This window comes from Sus scrofa, chromosome 13 (assembly GCF_000003025.6).
Source record: "Sus scrofa isolate TJ Tabasco breed Duroc chromosome 13, Sscrofa11.1, whole genome shotgun sequence".
Classification (NCBI taxonomy): Eukaryota; Metazoa; Chordata; class Mammalia; order Artiodactyla; family Suidae; genus Sus; species Sus scrofa.
Window position 1 is genome coordinate 144,708,157 of NC_010455.5, and position 14,536 is coordinate 144,722,692.

At 37.8% G+C, this 14,536-nt stretch overlaps 1 long non-coding RNA gene across 2 annotated transcripts in view; it reads right to left on the reverse strand.

Annotated features, from left to right (window-relative positions):
* Positions 1-14,536, reverse strand: part of LOC106505799 — a 221,522-nt gene that overhangs the window by 78,484 nt on the left and 128,502 nt on the right. For both annotated transcript variants that reach the window (XR_002338135.1, XR_002338136.1), the window contains one exon: positions 9,313-9,450. This is a non-coding gene — a long non-coding RNA (uncharacterized LOC106505799). The remainder of the gene's footprint in view (positions 1-9,312; positions 9,451-14,536) is intronic.

A 14,536-nucleotide genomic window follows, 5' to 3' on the forward strand; every position in this document is an offset into this window, starting at 1 on the left:
ACTAGGAACCATGAGGTTGCGGGTTCAGTCCCTGCCCTTGCTCAGTGGGTTAAAGATCCGGCATTGCCGTGAGCTGTGATGTAGGTTGCAGACGGGGCTCGGATCCCGCGTTGCTGAGGCTCTAGCGTAGGCCAGTGGCTACAGCTCCGATTTGACCCCTAGCCTGGGAACCTCCATATGCCGCGGGAGCTGCCCAAAGAAATAGCAAAAAGACAATAAAAAATAAAAATAAATAAATAAATATCAACTGTAGAGGTTCTTTCTCAATTCTATAATATAATAAATTAGAAGTGCCTGTTCAATTGAATGTCTTGCTTCTGTCACTGCATATGATTTACTTTTGCCTAGGAAAGAACATTAGCTCTGGGTCCCAGACTAAGTTTGATCATGTCAACCATATATAAAGGGCCTTACTGAGAACTGACATAGAAAATGCTAAGAATGTTATGTAACTATTACTATCACCATAGTTACTGGTATCTTTAAAATATATATACAAAAACAAGTGTTCATTAACCATGCCGAAAGATTATATTTTGTCATGACCCAAACTAAAGGCCTTTCTATCTACATTTTCTAATGGTAGGGATTTTAAATGATATTCTTCATGTCTTCCTGGAAAAAAAAAAATGGGTTTTTGTGCATTCTAAGTTCTGTAACTTCTAAAACTTTGACTTAATGTTTAATTTGGATGCTATAGTATATTCTATGGTGCCTAGCAAAGTGCTAGACACATATTAGGAAATTAGTAAGTACTTAGTGGGGGAATGAAGGCAGGAAGAAGGGAGGTAGAAAAGGAAAAAAAGGAGTTCCCGTCGTGGCGCAGTGGTTAACGAATCCGACTAGGAACCATGAGGTTGCGGGTTCAATCCCTGGCCTTGCTCATCGGGTTAATGATCCGGCGTTGCCGTGAGCTATGGTGTAGGTTGCAGACGCGGCTTGGATCCTGCGTTGCTCTGGCTCTGGCATAGGCCGGTTGCTACAGCTCTGATTGGACTCCTAGCCTGGGAACTTCCATATGCTGCGGGAGTGACCCTAGAAATGGAAAAAAGACAAAAAAAAAAAAAAAAAAAAAAAAGGGAAGGAAGAAATAGGAGGTGGAAGAAAGTTAATTAAGAAATTTAAGGATGGCCCTGCAATATGGGAGAGTAGGCATTCACTAGAGTATAAGAATATCCAGAGAGCAAGAGTCTGCACAAATTAAGTACCCCCTCAGTGTGTTGTATAAGACCATACATAATATGTGAAGCTTTCTAATATTTGCCTATTTACAACTAGGGATGGTGATAACTGAGTGTAAGTAACCTGGTAGACACCTGTCCCGATGACTAGATAGAAACCTGGGGTCTAGGGGAATGATAATATATTATTGTGAGGCCATCAGGAAAGCTTATAGGAGAGGATTGGATATGAGAGTTCAACAGATCCATTTAAGAGAAATGTTGAATAGGTTAAAAGAGAGAAAGGTATAAAATGTATAACCCCTGAGAGCTATAGAAAAATATGACTTTGCAAACCAAATTGAAATTCTCAGATATAAATTTCAGAGGTTCCAAGAGTCATCATCTTCATTCTTAGGAAACTTCTCACCACTAGGCTTAGCCTGTGTGAAGGGAAAAGTATACATAAAGTAGAGGCACAATGATTAAGGAGTCAAGTGATATAAAAGCAGAAACCAGTTCTTTCAAATACCAACACCAAGGAAACAGGAATCATGAATATGAATATGACAGAATAAACCTCTCCTCCAAATCCCTAAATGTCCACATCCCTTAAACTAGGCTTCTTTTGATCAACCATCCTAGAGTTCCAACTAGAAATAATTCAGTGAACTAATCTATATTAAATACTATATTTATTCCCCCAAGTGTATTTGTGTTTTATTTACAATCAAAGTTCCTTCTGGGCAAAAACTGATGCTGTTTTAGGACTCACCCAAGTGTCAGTGAGAGTCAGGTGAAGAGACACATTTTTAGGTGTCAGAGAAAGGGCTGTGAGGAAGGAAGTAGAGAGGAGGACCTCATTAGCTCTTCAGAGCATACACCATAGTTAGGACCCTCACCACCTTATGTGAATTTCTACACATCTGGGTGGGGGGAAATGATACATACTAAGTAAATATTGGACCTATCAGTTAATAGTACTTTGGATACATGGTCTGATTTTGAAGGATAAAGAAGACATAAGGTAGTGTAAAATACAGGCAAGTGAGCGTGGAAGAGTTCATGACGTTAGTCCCAGTTTCTGGAATTAGAGTGACAGACACGGGTTTGAGTCCAACTATGACAAAAAGGTTGTATAAATCACTTTCTCTTTTTTTGTTTCATCATCTGTAGTGTTAAAGCATAATTTTTTTAAAGGCAAAATCATGTCATTTGTACATATGTAAAATGAATATAGGTTCAAGATTTGATGAGAGAACCAGTAAGATATTACAACTGGTTCAAAAGATAATGCAAAGTGCCACACAATTGAAGTCAAGTAAGGAAAGCTGAATTGATAAATGTGAAACTAATTTATAACAATAAAGTGACAATTACCTGTACTTTACCAGATGCATTTTTATAGCTAGGTGTTATTTGCATTACTATTAGTTTTTTTTATAAATTAACATATCTTGGCAGAGTTGTAAGATAAATCAGTCAGGGCATTCATCAAACTTTAGTCTCTCACAATTTTTCCTTATAATAGATTAGATGAACTCTTGGGTTCTTTCTAATTCTAATATTCAACTAGTTTCCATAATAAATAAAGGGAAAAATAGAAGAAGAAAAATGGTAAGAGGAGCAATAAATTGAGAAGTCTGGAAAAACTTAATTTACTGCTCATCTGGTCTTGCCACCAATAACCGTCTTTCTGTCTCACATTCCAGAATTGTGTGCTTATTATTAATAGATAACATACTACTTTAAAGAAAAAGAGGGAAAATCATAAATCACAAGAGACTCTAAATTTATCATACACATCGATAAATGGCAAAGCCTTCATTGCACATTCACTGGATGCCAATGAAATACCATGATCCTTGGTTGAAGTAAAATTTGTTCTTGGTTATACTGACAAGGGTAATTAATGCTTCTGTAGAAAATCCCTGATCCCAGTTACTTTATGTCACATGAAAGAAAATTCCCCATTCATTCCTCCCTTGTCTGCAGTTAATATTGAGTTATGAATCACACAATGACAGCCTTGCAAAGACAAGCAAAGTAGGGGCTGGGCTAACCCTGCAACAAAGCACACAGCCAGAACTTCAAGAAATGGCACATTCATCTTCCCAGAGCAGAGCTGAGCAGGACTTCTTTCATAGGTTATGGTCCAAGAGAAGGTTATGGAAGGATCTTCCAAGGGTTATATTAGCATCTGTGAGTTATTCAGCCAGGTTTACCCCTCTCTCCTCCCCAAACATCCCTTCTTCTTTTCTCTTTCATCAGGGCATGTCATTTAGTAGTAGGCTGCACCATTGGTGCCATGACTAAAAGGAACAATTACATGGAGCTCATACAGGAGTTATCCAAAGAAGCATTTTTAAATTTGCTAACATTTATTAAACACTTCCCTGTGTCAGAATATTATGTTCATTAACTCATTTAATCCACTCAACAAGCCCATGAAGTAGGTTCTAATATTATCTCATCTTAGAAGCAAAGATGGTAATTATCTTGCCTGAAGCCCCATAGTTAATAAATGGCAGTCAGGCCTCCAACCTGGGTCTGGCTGATATGAGACTCCTCATCTTATTGTTCACATAGCTTCATCCCCTCCTCATTGTTCACATAGCTTCATCCCCACCATTCTTCCCCACTGAGCCCTAACCATACTCGTGAACAGATTAAGAGTGATTTTACTTCCCTCAGAAAGATAAATGGTAGATTATTTTATACTCTTCCAAGCTCAGCCTGACTAGACAAACTCTCTCCAGGCTGAGATAAACATTGGCCTGCTCATGTCTACAGGAGAAACTGAAGACCTTACCCGTACAGAACTGATGCTGTTGCTCTACTGCTCACTCACTGCTACCTTGTTTTTGTTTGTTTGTTTGTTTGTTTTGTTAGTTTGTTTCTCAATGAGTGGACCCTAACAAAGAGAAGAAAGCAGGGTTTACTTTTTACCAAAGTTTGTCCTGAGCAGTAAGATTTTCCTTGAACAGAATAAGTAAATACAATGAGCCCTGAGAGGTCTTTGTGAGACCCCACAACCCTATCCTTTAGAGTTTCATCATTATTAGAAATTTCCTTTATAAGAAATTCTTTTCTTTGTGGTAAGAACTGCCAGGCAATAAAATTAGATCAGATTTGGTGGAAGACAAATCTCACCTGCATCCTTTACTATTGAGTAAAAACCTAATCACTTCTGAGCCCATTTTCTCATCTGTGAAAGGATAACCTATTGATTGATTGAGAATATTCCCCTAATTTGTTTAAATTTCTTCCTTTAAATGTAAATTCCCCTGAAATTACTACCACTTTATTGCTATTTAGTTAACAAGATAATCTCCTTCAACAGATCTTGAGAAAGTGGTTGTTCTGGTAGAAAAAAGGGAGACTCAAAAATTGAAAGAATGAATATTAAAGAGAAAGTTAGGAAAAATACCAAAGATACACTTTCCCTATATCATAAAAATCGCCCCTAGAGAAGAAGTGATTTAAAATCTATATCACAGGTGGTAAAAAGAGGATATGAAGGAAAAGACGTTAATACAAAGGATTGATAATGTGAAGGACACTAAAGCAGCATATGCTTATGGTCTTGGCAAAAATCTTTTCACTAATTGTTCAATATAAAGCCTTCAGGCTTTATACACATCTTGAACACGACAGACTTTCAGGACCATGCAGAGCCCTAGGGCAAAATTATATTTAAAAAGTCATCATTGTATCTTTAAACAATACAAAATGGACATGTTACATTTATATTTCATTTTGTTTTTCATTTACCAAAAAGATGCCCGGCACCTTAACCAACTAGCAGAATACAGCTGTGAGACAAAAGACTGCCAGCCCAAAAGACTGCTGAGGTCAAAAAGCAATATAAGAACGATCATCTATCATCACCCCTTCCAGCCAACTTTGTCACCAACATCACTCCCCCCACGACCAAATATACTCATTCATGTCCAGTATTTTTTAACAAAGGAACAGAAGACATAACTGAACTACGCGTATGACTGTGTATGACTCACTTCTCTGTTAATTAAGACTGGTGTCTTGCATTGTTGGACTCCTAGGGATTCCCCAAGGCCCAACCTGTCACTAACTCTGTATCACTTTTTTTCCACCCTCAGTGTTTTTCGCTCCCTGATGCCCATATTGGAAAGAAATTAAAAAATAATTATAATGAATGAGTCTATTTTGTTTGGGCTTCAAAGAGCTTCCAGGAACAAAGCCCAAAGAGAAAGAACATTACTAGGATGATTCCACATTTAACTAAGAGATTCCTAGACTTTCATTTGAGAGGAAAAAAATTGGCCTGAACATCACAATGAATATTTATTGAAAGCTCACAGGTATGCTAATTGTAGGGCTTTTGTTATTTTCACTGGCACTCATAACTTCAGGCAGAAACAAAGGCACCTTTTTATTGAAAAGGCACAGGAGTAGAAGTCAAAAGACAGGAACTCTACCCCTGAAACTGATAACATTTAATTTCAATGCCATCTAAATCTTTCCCTCTGAATAGGTTTTACCTGACTGCCTTAAAGGGTTATGTGAGAATCAAGAGAGATAATACAAGAAAAATGCTTTATAATCTGTTAAGTATTATAAAAATATATATATTAAACTGTGTGTAAAATCATTATATTAAAAAACAAACACACCTTGGAAATTTAATGAAACCAAGATGAATACCACTACTGCAATTAATTCTTCTCATTTTATAAGACTTACAATAGTAGGGACAAAATAAATGTTTAAATAAGTCTTTTAGGGTCTGTGTGATCAGCAGCGCTCACTCATCAGCAAAACATCTCACTATCTCAATCTCCCAGTACACATGGATCCAATTCATGCCTCAGCAAAAGTAAAATATATGTAATTTTTCAGTATTGCTTATGAGCTTCTGAAACTGCAATGTCAAAGCCACCTATGTCAAGGCTGAAGTATGGTGGTTGAGGGGATATTTCCAATGACAGCTGTAGTTAGCACACAATGCCAAAACTTTTCTCAAATTACTTGCCACCAGGCTAACCCTTCCTGTCCATCTCACAAATGGGACTTGGTATGTATGGGAATACCTGGGGACAGGGAACATTTCCCACCCACTTCCAAATTTCCAAGGCAGGAAGGACAGATATCCTACTTACTGGAAACATTTAAAAACAATTGAAAATAAAAAAAACTATATATAGACTGTGGTTAAAACTCTTCAAAATGAATCCGTTAAAATGCAACAGTTAAAACAAAAAATTATAACAGTGAAACTTCGAGTATTTTAATATAACTTAAACAACAACACATTAATCACTTCATTTCTATCTGGCTGACACTTTTTATGCTATCTATACAAAATTAACGATATATGTCAACACAGCATCATTTTGTCTCACTTGTGACATAGACTCCCATTGGGGTAGCTGCACAGTTCAGCTATTATTTCTCTGATAATTATACTTAATACAGAGGAGTGGATTCCATAAACTATGTCTATACTATGAGATTTTATCTCCAGTTGTATTTGACTGATTTAAGGTAGACATATTCTTAAATTTCTCCCAGAAACTTACTACACTTTTGAACTAAGAGGCACAATTACTTTGGTTCACTGAAGAACTGATCTACTAACTGAAGTTAGGACTTTGGACTTCCCCCAGAACCTACTGCCAATTCTTCCTTGGAATCTGTAAGATAGTCCAGTATATGTACAATTAGTTCTTTTTTTAGCCAAAGTTATTTAGAATTGATATAGCTAGTTGCAGTCAAAAGAATCTTCTTTTTTGGTCTTTTTTTTTTCCCCCTTTAAGGGCCACACCCATGGTATGTAGAAATTCCTTGGCTATGGGTCAAATCAGAGCTGTAGTGGCTGCCCTAAGCCACAGCCACAGCAACACCTGATCAGAGCTGTGTCTGTGACTTACACCACAGCTCACAGCAACGCTGGATCCTTTACCCACTGAGCGAGGCCAGGGATCGAACCTGCGTCCTCATGGATACTAATAGCGTTTGTTTCCACTGAGCCAGAAGGGGAACTCCCAAAAGAATCTTAATATAGAAATTGTTACACAAGTTTATTTTTCCTTTGCTTGTTGTAGTAGGCAGAATTCTAAAATAAGTCTCCCAAATCCCCATACCCTGGTGTGTATTTCCTGTATAATTCCCTCCCATGAATGGAGGCAGAATCTGTGAATATGATGAAATACTACTTGTATAACTAAGTTACTAAAAAGCTGACTGTAATCAAAAAAGAGAGTATCTGCATAGGCCTGACCCAATTAGGTGAGCTCTTAAAGGAGATTAGGTCCTTTCTGAGATTACAGAGATTTTAAGCCCTTATGGAGAAGACCATGTGACAAGGAAGTGTACATGGCCTCAAGGATCTTAAGAGCCATTGTGCATGGTCTCAAGGATCTCAAGAGCCAGTAAGAGCAGGGGGGGCCTCAGTCCTACAACCATAAGGAATGACAAGGTTGAATTCTGTCAACAATTACATGAGTTTGAAAGAATAATCCAACCTTCAGGAAGGAATGCAAAAGCAATACCTTGATTTTTGCCTCATGAGACCCTGAGGAAAGACACAGCTAACATACACCGAGACTGCTGACCCACAAAAACTGTGAGAGAACAATTATTTTGTTTGTAAGTCACTAAATTTGTGGGAATTTGTTATGTACCAATAAAAACTAATATAGTTATCTATTATTTTGCCTGGAGAGACTTGTTATTTCTTTCCTATCTCTGCAATTATTTGAAAATTGTCATAGTTCTCAGTGGTTATACTACTGTAATGCTCTCTTACTTTCTACTTCTTTGCCTTCTCCCATCAACACCTCTGTCCATGCCTGGTTCAGCATTCCTGAGAATGTGAACCAATCAGCCAAGGTTAAATGAATCAAACAACCATGATTCAGAATCTTAGAGAGCAGTCCCTGCACTGCCTGTCTATCCCTCCCTCTTTACCTGTGCTCCCCACCTGACTTTCTCTCCATAGCTCCCTCAAGCCCAAGCCTGTGAATTCTGTTGTACCCTATATTCTTCCTATTTCATCCTGTCTGTCTTGAGTACCAATGGAGAAATAAGATCGCTACATGGGTTAACGTCTATCATTTAGACCTGCCTTCTCCAGGAAATTTTCTATACTACTCCAGTCTGTGCTGACCTTTCTCAATATATGTATACATTATACAAGTTGCATAAATTGTCTTAATCCCTTCCCCCAATCTACGATTTTTTCAGTGAAGGAATCATATTTTTTATAATTGTATAGCATCAAATACAAATCAGGAAGTCTTTATTGGTTGATGAGGGATATATATAAAAATATTAACTTTCATTGCTGTGGCATAGGCTGGCAGCTGTAGCTCAAATTGGACCCCTAGCCTGGGAACCTCCATATGCTGTGGGTGTGGCCCTAAAAAGCAAAAAAAAAAAAAAAAAAAAAAGAAAAACAAAAAACAAACCAAAAAACCCATATATATATGTGTGTGTGTGTGTGTGTGTGTGTGTATATAATATACACACACACACACATTAATTTTGTAGGAAAAAAAAACCTAAAAATTTGACGAGAAAGGATTTCCAGCCCCTAGTGTACACTTCCTTTATAATCCTCTCTCCTTGAGTGTGGGCAGAACCTATGAATAGGACAGAAATCAAAATATCAAGCTATGATTTTTAATGGCAAATTTATTCATTAAATTCTTAGTCATAGTCTAAAAAGATAAGGACTAGATTTGAGGCTTGAGGAAAAAACTCATGTACACCAGCTAATTCTATGTTCAAACTTTCTCAAACATCAAAATGATAGGACCACAGAAACAAAGAGTTACATCAGAATGACCAAAGATCTCTGGACTGCCTTCTATTTCTTGGAGGTCAGGTATTTAGGGTAGTGGTGCAGGCAGGCAGTCAGCATGGGAAAAGGAACTAGCCAAATTAGAGTGCCTGAAAAGGAGTTTCCTAAGATTTTTTCTAACCCCTGTAGGAGTGGCTATGAAAGTGTCCAGGTATAACTTTGCTTCCGTATAGAGCAAAATTATGCTCCTTTGCAAAGCAGCAGTATACAGAATCACCGTAAGGGTTCCAGGTACTTTACGTTCTTGTTTATGTGATCCCTCTATTTCTGAACCTCCACTTCAGAATATGCAACTCTATATCTTACCTTGCATTGGAGAGCCTAAGAGTCTTCTATTTTTGTTAATTTAGGAGCTTTCTGAGAACAAACAGGCATGACCATATTTCACCACACGTTTAGAAAGAGGTTAGGACTTTAGTTGCTATATAATCTTCTTGGCATTGGCTGAAAGAAAATAAATAAAATTTTATCCTCAAGAGCAAGTGATGCATGTAAACATATAAATATAATTCAGCATGAGAAGTGCTACAGTGGAAATATAGATAGAATTGCTACGATAGAATAGAATCCAAGGGAACTAACTCTTCCTGGGGAAGGTTTTTTGTTTTTGTTTTTGTTTTTAGGGCCACACCCACAGCATATGGAAGTTCCCAGGGTAGGTATCAAATCAGCTGCTGGCTTTTGCCACAGTCACAGCAACAAGGGATCCAAGCTGCTTCTGCAACATACACCAGAGCTCACGGCAATGCCCGATCCCTGACCCACTGAGTGAAGGCACGGATTGAATGCACATCCTCGTGGATACTAGTCAGATTCGTTTCTGCTACGCCACAACGAAAACTCCTGGGAAAGGTTTTAGGTTTGAAGAGAAATGTCATAACACATTGGAAAAAAATCATACAAAGAGAAGATTTGAAAGTTAGATACCTGACGGGAAGTGTTGATAATGGGAGAAGTTATAAATGTGTGGGAGCAGGGAGTTTATGGGAAATCTCAGGACCTTTCTCCTAATTTTGCTGTGAATCTAAAACTGGTACTGAAAAAATAAAGTCTTTTTTAAAAAAGTAAATGAATAAACAAATAAAATTAAATTTTAAGACAGTAGATATTTTTACAAACAATACCAAACAGTAAACAAAAACTAAAAATTTCTGAACTGAATCATTTAATGTGGGGAAAGACCCAGAGTTCATTGAAAAACATTTATATGTGCTAAGGGCTCATTAAGAACATTGAGGGTCATTAATCCATTGAGTTTATTTTTGTGTATGGTGTTAGAGAGTGTTCTAATTTCATTCCTTTACATGTGGCTGTCCAGTTTTCCAAGCACCACTTATTAAACAGTCTGTCTTTTATCCATTGTATATTCTTGCCTCCTTTGTCATAGATTAGTTGGCTGTAGGTGCATGGGTTTAATTCTGGGCTTTCTATCCTATTCCACTGATCTCTATTTCTGTTTTTGTGCCAGTACCATACAGTTTTGATGATTGTTGCTTTGTAGTATATAGTCTGAAGTCATGGATGGACCTAGAAATTATCATGCTAAGTGAAGTCAGTCATACAATGCGACACCAACATCAAATGCTTTCACTGACATGGAATCTGAAAAAAGGACACAATGAACTTCTTTGCAGAACAGATACTTACAGACTTTGAAAAACTTAAGGTTTCCAAAGGAGACAGTTCAGGGGGTGGGGGGATAAGTTTGGGTTGTGGGATGGAAATCCTATAAAATTGGATTGTGATGATCATTATTCAACTATAAATGTAATAAATTCATTGAGTAAAAAAAAAAAAAAAAAAAAAAAAAAAAAAAGAACAGTGAAGGTCAGGAGTCATGTTAATGAGCTTAGAGTCAGATAGCATTGCCTCGCTTTCCCCAGACCATTTTTCATGCTTTCTGTTTGGTAGGAATAACTTTGAGTAATGCTTTATTGCATGTCAGACTAAAATGACATTGATCCAAACAGATACCAACACAGAATTGCAGAGCAAGCCCCACTGAGTCAGTGCTGGCAAAGGAGGACACCAACAAAAGAACAAGTGAAGCCACAAAGTACAGGAAGTGTGTGGGCATAGGTGTGTGGGAAAGGATGTCAACACCATGAGTCAATGCCTGAGGACAGGTGGGGGTGGCCACACACACAGGCAAGGCAGAGGAAGTGGTCTCAAAATGTAAATAAATGAAAGAAAGATGAACTGAAGCACAGAAGTTAAATTTTAGGATACAGAAGGGAAGAGAAATAGAAACAATCACAGATCAAGATGTATACATTAGCAGAGATTCAAAAACAGGAGATAAGGATAATACCAGTGAGAGAGAAGGGGGGGGGAGGTTATCCACAATGGCATCCCAGGGGGCAAAACTCCAGTTTGCCTCTGGGCTTCACAAGACTGTCTGTTCAGCACGTTCTATGGAACACCATGCCCTAGAAATATTTTCCATTTTTTTTCTAGGACAAGAAAGAACTTTTCTCTGTATTTTCCACTCTTTTCTCTCTTTTGCCATCCCTCCTCCCCACTGTGCAACTTCAGCAATATTACTCTGTATCTTGAAAGCACACATATAACAAGTAACCTATTATGATCATTCCAATATTTTTAATGAATTTCATAATCATCTGATGGGGGAATTGGAACTTGCAGAAGGAACATGTTTAGCCAATTCTTTAAAGGTAACTTCTGTCACCTGGAAAGAGAGGCACATTAATTATACTCTTGTGATTACAATCCCTATTAGGACAGCCAAGAACTGGGCAAGCACTATCTGTAGCTATATTTAGCTAAGGGGCCAGTTTCCACTCTGCACTCCAGTTCAGCCTATAAAGTCAAAGAGGAATGTAACAGCAGCACCATAAGGACTCCTGAATGCAGCTATAGCATTCTGCTATGGTCAGATTTAAGAGTCTTCTCTGGCCTTTGAAGTCAAGCAGAGCAGCATGACTTCTTATAGACAGGAAGAAACTTAACTCCAGTAGAAAGAGAAAGGGTAACAGAAAAATAACTCTTTCCCCCTCTTTTTGCAATTTTAATAGTCACCTTCTTCTCTCCCTAGCCCTTACTATGAAAATTTATCTGTTTCTCCAAATGCTATAAAATCATACAATCATCTTGCAAATATGTAAACTGATCTACAAAGGCAATTTAAGCTTAATATCCTACTCACAGTGGAATCTCATCAAACAAAAAAGAAAAATAGCCCTTAAAAATGAAGGGAAAAAAATGAGATTCCTTCATTTGGCCACCAGATTTATGATAACATATTCTCTAATTTTTCTCCTAGACTAGCAGTTTCAAGCTGCAGGAAAGGGTCAGGAGACTGGGCTGAACTCCAGATGGGTAAATTATGCCTAAGAGACTTTGAAATATCACATCCCCTGGTGGAATCAAAACTAAGAGCCAATTAAATAAAGCACTTATCCAAAGGAGCTGGGAAAAGAAGTGGAAACAAAATAGCAAGTGACAGACCAAGAGAGTAGGGTCCATCCTAGCAGTACTTCCTTGGTGCAGGAGAAGGGTTCAGGGCTTTTTTGTAGGACTCGTGTTGTATGTCTACCTAGGCAGAGGACCTCCAGGAGGAGGAATCTGATGGCTTCACACTCTGACCAGTGATTTTACCAAACATTGCTTGAATCTTTTCAGTGTCTAAAACAATTACAACTTTGCTAGGCAACCCACTCCATTGTTGGATACCTCTGTTACCAAAAAATGATGATCACAAGATCTGAGTCAGGAAGTTCTGCCTTTTCTCTACCTCTCCATTATCTCACAGTGTCACATTTATCTTTCTGCAGCAGCAGGCCTTGCCTTAGTTTTTATTCTTCTTTCAATCCAATATCTTTTATTATTCTTAGTTGTCTTTTTTTTTTCTCCAAAGTGAGCTCTTGCTGGATTTTTACTTTCCTCAACTGTTTATCCAGGTATCTGACACCCCTTTTTAGATTCATTATTGATGCTCATTTTGCCATCCTGAGTGTGGGTCCATTAAAAAAGCTTAGCTAGTAGGTGTTCTTTGTGCAGCCACTTAGTTTCTAACTAGATCCTTTCTTTTCCCTCTCATAGAATTTTTTTTTTTTTTTTTTTTTTTTTGTCTTTTTTTTGTTGTTGTTGTTGCTATTTCTTGGGCCGCTCCTGCGGCATATGGAGGTTCCCAGGCTAGGGGTCGAATCGGAGCTGTAGCCACCGGCCTACGCCAGAGCCACAGCAACGCGGGATCCGAGCCGCGTCTGCAACCTACACCACAGCTCACGGCAACGCCGGATCGTTAACCCACTGAGCAAGGTCAGGGACCGAACCCGCAACCTCATGGTTCCTAGTCGGATTCGTTAACCACTGCGCCACGACGGGAACTCCTCATAGAATTATTTACAATTGTATTCAGAACTTTGTTTTTCAAGTGTTCAAACCCTTTGGGCCATAGAATAATATTTTATTAGAGCACTTATTATGGAAGCAGAGATAAGATTGCATCTCAGTGAAAAAGGTAGACCATAGATCCTGAAGTGCACAGAGAACCTGTGTTGATGGTCAAAATGAATACTACAATAGATGTTCCCTTTTAGGTAGCCCCTCAGGAGAGTTACTGCATAGAACAGGAGTACATCAGTACCACATGACAAGTGGAAGCTGAGCTGGGCTCACTCAGAAGTTACATGGTTTGCTTTTGCTGACCAGGCTTTCAAGATGAGTGATTCTAATTTTGGCTTCAATAAAATCACAACTTTCAATGAATCATGGATATTTGGGTGACTTTAGAGAGGTTAAAATCACAAATGTCAAATCCACAAATGTTTAAAGCCTACAGTGGGATCAAAACACAAATGTTTATAGGAGCCATGCAGGAAACATAAATGAATAACTCAAGATAGTTGTAAGACAACAGAAAGTGGTAAAGGCTATGTTTAATTGGGAAGGAGTAATAATTATAATCATTGCAAACATTGATATAACACTTTTATGCCAGCCACAGGCAGAAGAGTTTTATATATTAATTTATTTAACTCTCCTTTGAAGGTTAAATAAAATTCCCTTATTATCCCCTAATTTACAGGTAGGAAAATTGTAACAAAAAGCATTTAAGTTAGAAGGACATACCCCATGTAAATGGGGCAAATATCCAACTAGTGGGGCAAGTTCAATTTATTGCTGCCATTAAGATTACTGTTCCAATGCTATCTAGTCTTGTGACTTTAAAGAGAAACTAGGAATCCAAATTTGTATGTGTAATCTTAGTTTTAAATTATGGCTCATGATCCGTAAATATATTTTATGGACCAAACATGTCCAGCATTCAGGTCAGGGGACCCTAGTTTGTGTTTCTGGCCTTTAGTACACTTTACTAAAGACATCTTCCTTAAGAATGATATCTCTTCAGTTAGGAATTTTAGCATTATTCTTTCTGGAAAACTGTAAGGATTGACAAGATTAATAATTCCTTATGATAAGTCAAAAACAAGGAAATGAAAGGAGGAGAAGGAAAGGAAAGAAAAAGAAGGAAGAAATTCATTCATTCGTTCATTCATTCCTGGAT